Source organism: Triticum urartu, chromosome 5, assembly GCF_003073215.2.
Source record: "Triticum urartu cultivar G1812 chromosome 5, Tu2.1, whole genome shotgun sequence".
In the NCBI taxonomy this organism is placed as follows: domain Eukaryota; kingdom Viridiplantae; phylum Streptophyta; class Magnoliopsida; order Poales; family Poaceae; genus Triticum; species Triticum urartu.
In genome coordinates, this window is record NC_053026.1 from 26517209 (window position 1) to 26529540 (window position 12332).

The window sequence follows — 12332 nt, forward strand, 5'->3', positions numbered from 1 at the left end:
GCATATGGGAAAACGAACCCAATCTACACATACTCGGGCTGTCCATGGATAACGTTGGACAATTCGAAAGAATCACGGTTATAAATATGCAAATGCATGCATATTTATAGATGTAACCCTTTCAAATGGGAGACGCATAGTGGTCACGCATACTGATGATTCAATCTACCTATAGCTAGCATGTTTCATCGGCACGAAGACCGGAACACAAAAAATGATTAGGGGAGGAGGAGATGTCATTTGTGCTCACCCACGAACGTCGGGGCAGAGCTCGTTGAACGCACGGGGAGGTCGTCGAACACCAGACCCTCGCAGCGACGAAACAACTGCACATTTAAATCCACCCGATCAACACAAATATACATGCCTTTCAGTGTGCACTTAAATAGTCTATCCACTATACAATGTGATTTTTTTTTCAGTAGGGGTATAGGCGAGAACTCATAGACATCTTACCTTGGGCAAGAAGAGCTCAAGCGAGGAAATGAGAGTGACCAAGGCTGGATCAAGCCCAATCTCCTCCTTTACCTCCCTTAATGTTGTTGCTGCATCATCATCATCACCCTCCTCTGCCTTTCCTCCGGGCAATGCAACCTCCCCTGCAAATCTCAAGTGGAGAAAACAAAATCAGATAGGGTTTATCCAGCTCGTGTCTAGGTTGGTATCTATTTGTGAACCTGATTGGTCAAATATAAAAGCTAAGTAAGCCAAACCAGCACTAAACAGAAAAGGCTAGGTTAAAAATCATCTTAAAATTAGGGAGTGTCTATTTAGTACTTGATTGCTTTTCAATTTGGTAACATTCACATTTCCTGACAAATAAACTGAGGACACTTGTATGTCCAAAAAAACCCACCCCAGCGATTGTACGCTTTCTATTTCTAAAAAATGGGTCGGGCTAGACTATCACCCGGTTTCAACTAAACCTGAACCACAAATACCCTGGACCATGGCGAACAACTGCCCATCAGCTTGCGACCCACCAAACAGCCAAACATTGAGGGAAATCCCAGGAAGATCACCAGGTCAGAAACACTTCTACTTACTATATAGTAATAAAATCTGGAGAAATATTAGTATATTAAATTAGAAACAAACAGGATACTTTGGAAATTACAAAAACTTTGAAGTCTAGAATGAAGAAATACAGTGGCAAAAATCATAGAACCTACACTATAATCCTTAGGTAGCTGAAAATTACACTGCAGACTCAATATTAGTGAAAGCATGCAGAAAAATACAAAAGAATGTGTGCACCTAATAGGCTAATAGCATAAAAACATTCAGAGCCTACACACTGTGTTGACAAAGTAAATGACACTGAAAATTATCAAGAATTATAGTGCAAAAGAGTCCAAGAACACCTACAAATTATAGTCCAAGATTTACACCAGCAGAACTTGCCAACTTACACTGCAACTGCCTAGCAATTACTTTGTAATGTAGCAAGAAGAGAATTTTGTGAATTTTGATTGAATTCCAATTGCAACTTCGACTGCAAGTCTGAACATTATTTTTTGAAACAGCAAGCAGATTTTTAACACTATAAATCTTGCTTTCAGTTCATCAACTTCTTTCGATCACATACAAAAGATGTTTCTCTGAAAGATTTTCAGAGGCCTATATCCCATCCTACCAGTTTCTGATGGGAATTCAACCTAACTGCATAATTTGACATGGGGACCTGCAAGTCCGTGTATAGATGTGAACCCTAGCATCACAGTTACTGTGCACGTTCTGCTCAAAAACAGAGAAAGGATTACATCATCATTGTAGAATTTCCTTAGTGGATTTCTCACCAATACATATATATATACAGGTTCAGTATCATGCTCAAAACTTGTAACAAATGGAGACCAAGTTTGAAACCTCGTATGGATGAGAACATGTAAAGAGGTGTTCAGCGAAGACATGTAAAGATTTTCATGATAGCATACTACCAACATCAGGCCGATTTGTGTCTCCCGAGTTGATTTAGAGAGAAAATCAAATAATGATAATTTGATTAAATGATGAACAAAGCACAAGAACAAAAGACGGGTTAGTCTAGTCTATCATCAGCATGAGCATTCTCTACATCTCACTGAGAATAGATGAAGAACCCCAAACTGAGTCCATCGTGTACTAAAAACTTGTAAATCGTGACATAGTGTTGTACATCTGCACCTTTTTCGTGTGGAGGGGCGGGCGTAGGGGCCTGGCTCGGTGGATGGCACGGTGGCGGGGAGGGCCGCGGGGAGGGGCCGGCGCCGCAGCCTGGCTCGGTGGAGGGGCGGGCGCAGGGGTGGGCTGCGGTGGCGGGGACGGCCGCGGTGGCCGGAAGGGCCGCGGGGAGGGGGCGGCGCCACGGCCTGCAACGGTTGAGGGGCGGGCGCAGGGGCGGGCTGTGGTGGCGGGGCTGGTCGGGGGAGGGCTTCGGTGGCAGGGAGGGGTGGGCCGGCGGCGGTGCTGGGCGGTGACGGGGAGGGGCGGGTGGTGCTGGGCGGCGGGGAGGGGCGGCGTCGGGGAACACGGGGCTGGGGGTGCGGTTCGGTGGTGGCTGGGAAGAGTGGGGAGGAGAGAGAGGGGTGGGGCCGGGCTGGGGGGAGAGAGAGAGAGGGGTGGGGCCGGGCTGGGAGAGAGAGAGAGAGGGGGGGCTGGGCTGGGAGAGAGGGGAGGAGATTTTTTTGTGAAGAAGAGGGGGAGGAGATAGTCCCACCTCTTTGCCATCAGCCAGCGGATGGCAAAGCCCCACCTCTTTGCCATCAGCCAGCTGATGGCAAAGAATCTTTGCCGTCGGCTGGCAGATGGCAAAAAGGTGGGGCTAGTGGGCCGTTACAGCTCCGTCATCCACTGGGCCCCACACACTTCTTTGCCATCTGCCAGCGGATGGCAAAGATTCTTTGCCATCTGCTGGCAGATGGCAAAGAACTGGCTGATGGCAACCAGGTTCTTTGCCATCTGTCATTTCTTTGCCAGCTGTCATTTCTTTGCCATCTGTTTTTTGTAAGCAGATGGCAAAGACGTTCTTTGCCATCTGCTAGCAGATGGCAAAGATCTGAAGTTACATGATCATCATCATCAGCTTCCTCACTAATTGGTGTAGTAGTCACAGGAACAGATTTCTATGATGAACTACTTTCCAATAAGGGAGAAGGTACAATTACCTTATCAAGTTCTACTTTCCTCCCACTCACTTCTTTTGAGAGAAACTCCTTCTCTAGAAAGTATCCATTCTCAGCAACGAATGTCTTGCCTTCGGATCTGTGATAGAAGGTGTACCCAATTGTCTCCTTTGGCTATCCTATGAAGACACATTTCTCCGATTTGGGTTTGAGCTTATCAGGATGAAACTTTTTCTTATAAGCATCGCAACCCCAAACTTTAAGAAACGACAACTTTGGTTTCTTGCCAAACCACAGTTCCTACGGTATCATCTCCACGGATTTAGATGGTGCCCTATTTAGCGTGAATGCAGCTGTATCTAATGCATAACCCCAAAGTGGTAGATCGGTAAGAGACATCATAGATCGCACCATATCTAATAAAGTACGGTTATGACGTTCGGACACACCATTATGCTGTGGTGTTCCAGGTGGCATGAGTAGTGAAACTATTTCACATTGTTTTTAACTGAAGGCCAAACTCGTAACCCAAATATTTTACTTCTGAGATCATATCGTAGAAACTTTCATTTTTGTTATGATGATTCTCCACTTCACTCTGAAATTCTTTGAACTTTTCAAATGTTTCAGACTTGTGTTTCATCAAGTAGATATACTCATATCTACTCAAATCATCTGTGAAGATCAGAAAATAATGATACCTGCCACGAGCCTCAATATTCATCGGACCACATACATCAGTATGTATGATTTCCAACAAATCTGTTGCTCGCTCCATTGTTCTGGAGAACGGAGTCTTAGTCATCTTGCCCATGAGGCATGGTTCATAAGCATCAACTGATTCATAATCAAGTGATTCCAAAAGCCCATCAGCATGGATTTTCTTCATGTGCTTTACACCAATAGGACCTAAACGACAGTGCCACAAATAAATTGCACCATCATTATTAACTTTGCATCTTTTGGTTTCAATATTATGAATATGTGTATCACTACGATCGAGATCCAACGAACCATTTTCATTGGGTGTGTAACCATATAAGGTTTTATTCATGTAAACAGAACAACATTTTATTCTCTTACTTAAATGAATAACTGTATTGCAATAAACATGATCAAATCATATTCATGCTCAACGCAAACACCAAATAACACTTATTTAGGTTCAACACTAATCCCAAATGTATAGGGAGTGTGCGATGATGATCATATCAATCTTGGAACCACTTCCAACACACATTGTCACTTCACCCTTAACTAGTCTATGTTCATTGTGCAACTCCCGTTTCGAGTTACTACTCTTAGCAACTGAACCAATATCAAATACCGAGGGGTTGCTACGAACACTAGTAAAATACACATCAATAATCTGTATATCAAATATACCTTTGTTCACTTTGCCATCCTTCTTATCCGCCAAATACTTGGGGCAGTTCCGCTTCCAGTGACCAGTCCCTTTGCAGTAGAAGCACTTAGTCTCAGGCTTAGGACCAGACTTGGGCTTCTTCACTTGAGCAGCAACTTGCTTGCCGTTCTTCTTGAAGTTCCCCTTCTTCCCTTTACCCTTTTCTTGAAACTAGTGGTCTTGTCTACCATCAACACTTGACATTTTTCTTGATTTCTACCTTCGTCGATTTCAGCATTACGAAGAGCTTGGGAATCGTTTCCGTTATCCCTTGCATATCATAGTTCATCACGAAGTTCTACTAACTTGGTGATGGTGACTAGAGAATTCTGTCAATCACTATTTTATCTGGAAGATTAACTCCCACTTGATTCAAGCGATTGTAGTACCCAGACAATCTGAGCACATGCTCACTGCTTGAGCTATTCTCCTCCATCTTTTAGCTATAGAACTTGTTGGAGACTTCATATCTCTCAACTCGGGTATTTGCTTGAAATATTAACTTCAACTCCTGGAACATCTCATATGGTCCATGACGTTCTAAACGTCTTTGAAGTCCCGATTATAAGCCGTTTAAGCATGGTGCACTAAACTATCAAGTAGTCATCATATTGAGCTAGCCAAATGTTCATAACATCTGCATATGCTCCTGCAATAGGTTTGTCACCTAGCGGTGCATCAAAGACATAATTCTTCTGTGCAGCAATGAGGATAAACCTCAGATCACGGATCCAATCCGCATCATTGCTACTAACATCTTTCAACTTAGTTTTCTCTAGGAACATATCAAAATAAAACAGGGGAGCTAAACGCGAGCTATTGATCTACAACATAGATATGCTAATACAACTAGGACTAAGTTCATGATAAATTAAAGCTCAATTAATCATATTACTTAAGAATTCCCACTTAGATAGACATCCCTCTAATCCTCTAAGTGATCACGTGATCCAAATCAACTAAACCATGTCCGATCATCACGTGAGATGGAGTAGTTTCAATGGTGAACATCACTATGTTGATCATATCTACTATATGATTCACGCTCGACCTTTTGGTCTTCGTGTTCCGAGGCCATATCTGTTATATGCTAGGCTCGTCAAGTTTAACCTGAGTATTCCGCGTGTGCAACTGTTTTGCACCCATTGTATTTGAATGTGGAGCCTATCACACCCGATCATCACGTGGTGTCTCAGCACGAAGAACTTTCGCAACGGTGCATACTCAGGGAGAACACTTGTACCTTGATAATTAGTGAGAGATCATCTTATAAAGCTACTGTCGAACTAAGCAAAATAAGATGTATAAAAGATAAACATCACATGCAATCAAAATATGTGACATGATATGGCCATCATCATCTTGTGCCTTTGATCTCCATCTCCAAAGTATCGTCATGATTTCCATCGTCGCCGGCATGACACCATGATCTCCATCATCTTGATCTATATCAATGTGTCGTCACATGGTTGTCTCGCCAACTACTACTCTTGCAACTATTGCTATCGCATAGCGATAAAGTAAAGCAATTATTTGGCGCTTGCATCTTATGCAATAGAGAGATAACCATAAGGCTTTTGCCTGTTGCCGATAACTTCAACAAAACATGATCATCTCATACAACAACTTATATCTCATCATGTCTTGACCATATCACATCACAACATGCCTTGCAAAAACAAGTTAGACATCCTCTACTTTGTTGTTGCAAGTTTTACATGGCTGCAACGGGCTTAGCAAGAATCGTTCTTACCTACGCATCCAAACCACAACGATAGTTTGTCAAGTTAGTGTTGTTTTAACCTTCACAAGGACCGGGCGTAGCCACACTTGGTTCAACTAAAGTTGGAGAAACCGACACCCGCCAGCCACCTGTGTGCAAAGCACGTCGGTAGAACCAGTCTCGCGTAAGCGTACGCGTAATGTCGGTCCGGGCCGCTTCATCCAACAATACCGCCGAACCAAAGTATGACATGCTGGTAAGCAGTATGACTTATATCGCCCACAACTCATTTGTGTTCTACTCGTGCACAACATCAACGCATAAAACCTAGGCTCGGATGCCACTATTGGGGAACATAGTAATTTCAAAAAATTTCCTATGCACACGCAAGATCATGGTGATGTATAGCAACGAGAGGGGAGAGTGTTGTCTACGTACCCTCATAGACCGAAAGCGGAAGCGTTAGCACAACGCGGTTGATGTAGTCGTATGTCTTCACGGCCCGACCGATCAAGCACCGATACTACGGCACCTCCGAGTTCTAGCACACGTTCAGCTCGATGACGATCCCCGGACTCCGATCCAGCAAAGTGTCGGGGATGAGTTTCGTCAGCACGACGGCGTGGTGACGATCTTGATGTTTTACCGTCGCAGGGCTTCGCCTCAGCACCGCTACAATATTATCGAGGATTATAGTGGAGGGGGGCACCACACACGGCTAAGAGATCAATGATCAATTGTTGTGTCTATGGGGTGCCCCCTGCCCCCGTATATAAAGGAGTGGAGGAGGGGGCCGGCCAAGGAGGGTGGCGCACCCTAGGGGGGAGTCCAACTCCCACAGGGAGTAGGACTCCCCTTTTTCCTATTAGGAGTAGGAGAGGGAAGGAAGAGGAAGGAGGGAGGAAGGAAAGGGGGGCCGGCCCCCTTCCCAATTCGGATTGGGCTTGGGGGGGGCCCTCCCTTGCTCCTTTCCCCTCCTTTCCACTAAGGCCCAATAAGGCCCATATACCTCCCGGGGGGTTCCGATAACCTCCCGGTGATCCGGTATTGTCCCAATCTCACCCGGAACCGTTCCGGTGTCCAAATATAGTCGTCCAATATATCGATCTTTATGTCTCGACCATTTTGAGACCCCTCATCAAGTCCGTGATCACATCCGGGACTCCGAACAACCTTTGGTACATCAAAATATATAAACTCATAATATAACTGTCATCGAAACCTTAAGCGTGCGGACCCTACGGGTTCGAGAACTATGTAGACATGATCGAGACACGTCTCCGGTCAATAACCAATAGCGGAACCTGGATGCTCATATTGGCTCCTACATATTTTACGAAGATCTTTATCGGTCAGACCACATAACAACATACGTTGTTCCCTTTGTCATCGGTATGTTACTTGCCCGAGATTCGATCGTCGGTATCTCAATACCTAGTTCAATCTCGTTACCGACAAGTCTCTTTACTCATTTCGTAATACATCATCCTGCAACTAACTTATTAGTTGCAATGCTTGCAAGGCTTAAGTGATGTGCATTACCGAGAGGGCCCAGAGATACATCTCCGACAATCAGTCCTAATCTCGAAATACGCCAACCCAACAAGTACCTTCGGAGACACCTGTAGAGCACCTTTATAATCACCCAGTTACGTTGTGACGTTTGGTGGCACACAAAGTGTTCCTCCGGTAAACGGGAGTTGCATAATATCATAGTCATAGGAACATGTATAAGTCATGAAGAAAGCAATAGCAACAAACTAAACGATCAAGTGCTATTCTAACGGAATGGGTCAAGTCAATCACATCATTCTCCTAATGATGTGATCCCATTAATCAAATGACAACTCATGTCTATGGTTAGGAAACATAACCATCTTTGATCAACGAGCTAGTCAAGTAGAGGCACATTAGTGACACTCTGTTTGTCTATGTATTCACACATGTATTATGTTTCCGGTTAATACAATTCTAGCATGAATAATAAACATTTATCATGATATATGGAAATAAATAATAACTTTATTATTGCCTCTAGGGCATATTTCCTTCATAAGGTCATCTGCAGTCACAACATATTAAAGATACTGGCGTCATGCTGCTCTTACTATGTGGCGTTCACCAGATAATAACACTTACCCTGTGCCTCGTCAAGCCTCTTGTTAACAAGCTCGATGTCGGCGTCTGCCACATCCAGTTGCCATTTTAATTTGGCAAACCCACTAGTCCGGCTAGCCACCGGAGCTTCCACCACCTACACATAGGGGCAGTCTGGTTATTGCCTGGGAATATGATCCTCTGTTCGCCGCCGTTCTCGACGGCAACCAGAGTCTCAGGGGCTACTATCTACACAGGGCGCACCTAACATGTGCAGTACTATCACATATTATCTCACGTACCTCAAAGCCTGTCAGTAGACTCATAAAGGCTTCATGTAATCCGCTTTTGACGGACAAAATTCTCTCCATCACCGTACCCATCAGCGTACGGTGTTCTTCTGAGATGGCCGCTCGCCCCACCAACTCCCTCAGAACGTCCGACCGCACACCAGACGGTGCCGGACTCTTTAGTCTGCTCTCTTCGGGAGCCGGACGCTGGGTGCTTCGGGGGTCTATGGGATTATCTTCTGGCCTCACCGGATCCAGAGAGGCCCTCTGTGACGACACTTCGGGGTCGCCCGCTTCTTGAGCTGAGGAGTCCGGGGGAGGCGTTTCGCTCTCCATCATCTCTGGAAGAAGATCCCTCGAAGATGAGCTCAACTGAGAGGGGCTAAGGCCCGAACTGCAAGATATATGCGGTGGTTATTTTCTCAGAACAAAGATAACATACCTTTACTATTAATGTATTTTGGATCACTTACGACTCGATGGAGGGCTGATCCCCCCGCGGACTTTGTGCGGCACAAGCACCCCCTGAGGCAGGACCCTCTGTGGGAGACTTCTTCTCCCGTTTGGAGGCTTCGTCTTCCGAATCCTTGTAAGCAGTCCTTTTCCTCCCCCGGTTATCCTCCTTCATGGAGACGCTCATTCCCTCGGTTGGAACTGGCAGCGACGGGGGCCCGCGTCCGCTTGTATTATCCCCCCCCCCCCCCGGTATCTTCCTTCGAGGGCTCCGGGCAAGGTGCGACCTCGAGCATCTTTTCCAATACCGGATTTTCCAAACCCTCAGGGAGGGGGGCCAAACACCGAATCATCTTCACCTTTGTTAGCCAGTCCTGGTCAAAAAGCAAACTCTCAGAAATAACGTCATGACGAATAAAAGACGGTGTGTTCGGCCAAGGAATTTCTTACATGTTCGGCGGCGCGGTTACTGCTCAGGCCCACGTCCTCGGTAATATCCGGACACTCTACTTGAGGTCCGAAGAATGACTTGTACATCTCCTCGTGCGTCAGGCCGAGGAAACTTTGAATGGCACGCGGTCCTCTAGGTTGAACTCCCACAAGCGAAGGGGCCGGCGTTTGCAAGGCTGGACTTGGCGGACCAGCATAACTTGTATTACCACAACCAAATTAAAATCTCCCTCGAAGAGATCTCGGATGCGGCTTTGCAGTATAGGCACGTCCTTAGCTGGACCCCAGCAAAGACCTTTGCTAATCCATGACATCGATCGTGGTGGGGGGCCCGAGCGGAAAGCGGGAGCAGCCGCCCACTTGGCACTTATGGGAGCCGTGACGTAAAGCCACTCCCGTTGCCATAATTTGGACACCTCTAAAAAGGAACCTTTCGGCCATGGGGCTCCTGCCATCTTGCCTATTGATGCACCTCTGCACGCTGCATGTTGCCCCTCGATCATCTTTGGCTTTACTTCAAAGGTCTTGAGCCACAGGCCGAAGTGAGGGGTAACACGGAGGAAGGCCTCACACATGACAATAAATGTCGAGATGTGGAGAAAGGAGTCCGGAGCTAGATCGTGGAAATCTAGCCCGTAATAGAACATCAAACCCCTGACGAAGGGATCTAGAGTGAGGCCTAGACCTCGGAGGAAGTGGGAGACGAACACGACGTTCTTGTTGGGTTCGGGAGTAGGGACGATCTGCCCTCGAGCAGGCAGCCGATGCGAAACCTCGGCGGTCAGGTATCTGGCCTCCCTCAACTTCTTAATGTCCTCTTCCGTAACGGAGGAGGGCATCCATTGGCCTTGAAGGCTGGATCCGGACATGATTGAAGATCCGGAGCACCTAACCTAGGCTTTGGGTTTTAGAACTCGAGGCGGGGGAAGGGTTTGATTGAGCACGAGAGGGAAAAAGCGAAAACCTTGTCCCTTTATAAAGAGGGTGAATATCAAGCGTCCTTTCCGTAGCCGTTTAGGACTTGCCTATAATCTAGGAGTCCTAGACACGGTTGGGTTACCCACGACCGCATTAATGAGAATCCCGTAATTGAGGGAACATGATCTCCGCTTCGGCAAGACGTGTCAAGAAACCGCCTCGCGTTATGTGTGGAGCTAGTTAAAAGAAACGGTTCGAATAATCACCGGGCCATGACATAATGTCGTGCTGCCAAAACAAGCCAGCAAATTAGATTTGCGAAAATATTATTCTCTCTACGGTGGTACGTGGAACTTATTTTGCAGGGTCGGACACTATCCTCGTTTTCAAGTTCTTCTGTGATGTATTCGGAGAAGGAACCCGCCTTGCAATGCCGAAGACAATACCGCATGCCGGACTCATCGTCATTGAAGCTTGGTTCAGGGGCTACTGAGGGAGTCCTGCATTAGGGGGTCTCCGGACGGCCGGACTATCTCCATTGGCCGGACTGTTAGACTATGAAGATACAAGATTGAAGACTTCGTCTCGTGTCCGGATGGGACTCTACTTGGCATGGAAGGCAAGCTAGGCAATACAGATATGGATATCTCCTCCTTTGTAACCGACCTTGTGTAACCCTAACCCTCTCCGGAGTCTATATAAACCGAAGGGTTTTAGTCCATAGGACAACAACCATAACATACAATCATACCATAGGCTAGCTTCTAGGGTTTAGCCTCTCTGATCTCGTGGTAGATCTACTCTTGTACTACCCATATCATCAATATGAATCAAGCAGGACGTAGGATTTTACCTCCATCAAGAGGGCCCGAACCTGGGTAAAAAATCGTGTCCCCTGCCTCCTGCTACCATCCGGCCTAGACGCACAGTTCGGGACCCCCTACCCGAGATCCGCCGGTTTTGACACCGACAACCCTATTTAAGGTAAAATAGCATAAAACAATATAGACCCTGACTCTCCATTATGGAGAATGGAGATCATCCTGTCTCCAATTCTTACGCTTCACTTCCTTTTGCTTCCAAGAACCTCCTTACGACTGTCCATACATTTTTTCCATCCTTTGATTTGCATGTCTCCACTTTTTTTAGAAATCTGGTATGGACAGTTGAGATTCGTAGGATGACCTGGCTGTATGTTCAAAACATTAAGGCTACCTTTCTGATACATCAAATGAGGCACACAATTCTCTGGGATTATCTGTTGAAAAACATAGTAATAACTTCACAGTTAGCAATGATGTACTAGTTTTAGAAGTATGCAAAAGATGCACGGATGTCGTAATAGTAAAAAATCTTACCAGGGTATCTCCATGGTAGTTACCATAGTTGAACAGATGCACTAGTGGCACGTATTGACCATAATGTTGAGGAGTTTGATTGTAGATATTGTAATTCTCAATGTCAGTACAAAATTCGATCAGATGATTTTTCTCCTTGTAAGTTAATTCGGAGCCATCGGTGTAGTGGGTTTTGTCTACCATCTCCCGCACATTCTTTGAAGAATGAAAATAAGCTGTTAATGGAAATAAGCTGTCAACTATTTTTAAATAAACAATATAAATTAGCTAATAAGTATGTTTGAGAAACTCACATAGCGGTAGAATTGGAGGCGTATCAACAAGGACCCAAATGTCCATATTGTCTTGCTTGATTTCAGGATCACCGAGATCCATGGTGACAAGCATACCCTCATCAAAACCATACATCTTGCAAAGTGCTTCCCATTTTTTGCAACCAAAATGGGTTATGCTCTCAGAATTGTACAGCTTTACTTCAAAATCCACATCATGATGAGTCCTTAGGTGAATTTTCTTTGTTTCAGAACTTTCATG

At 45.6% G+C, this 12332-nt stretch overlaps 1 pseudogene; it reads right to left on the minus strand.

Annotated features, from left to right (window-relative positions):
• Positions 1-236: 236 nt before the first annotated feature.
• The window catches only part of LOC125506677, a 37662-nt pseudogene continuing 25566 nt past the window's right edge, over positions 237-12332 (minus strand).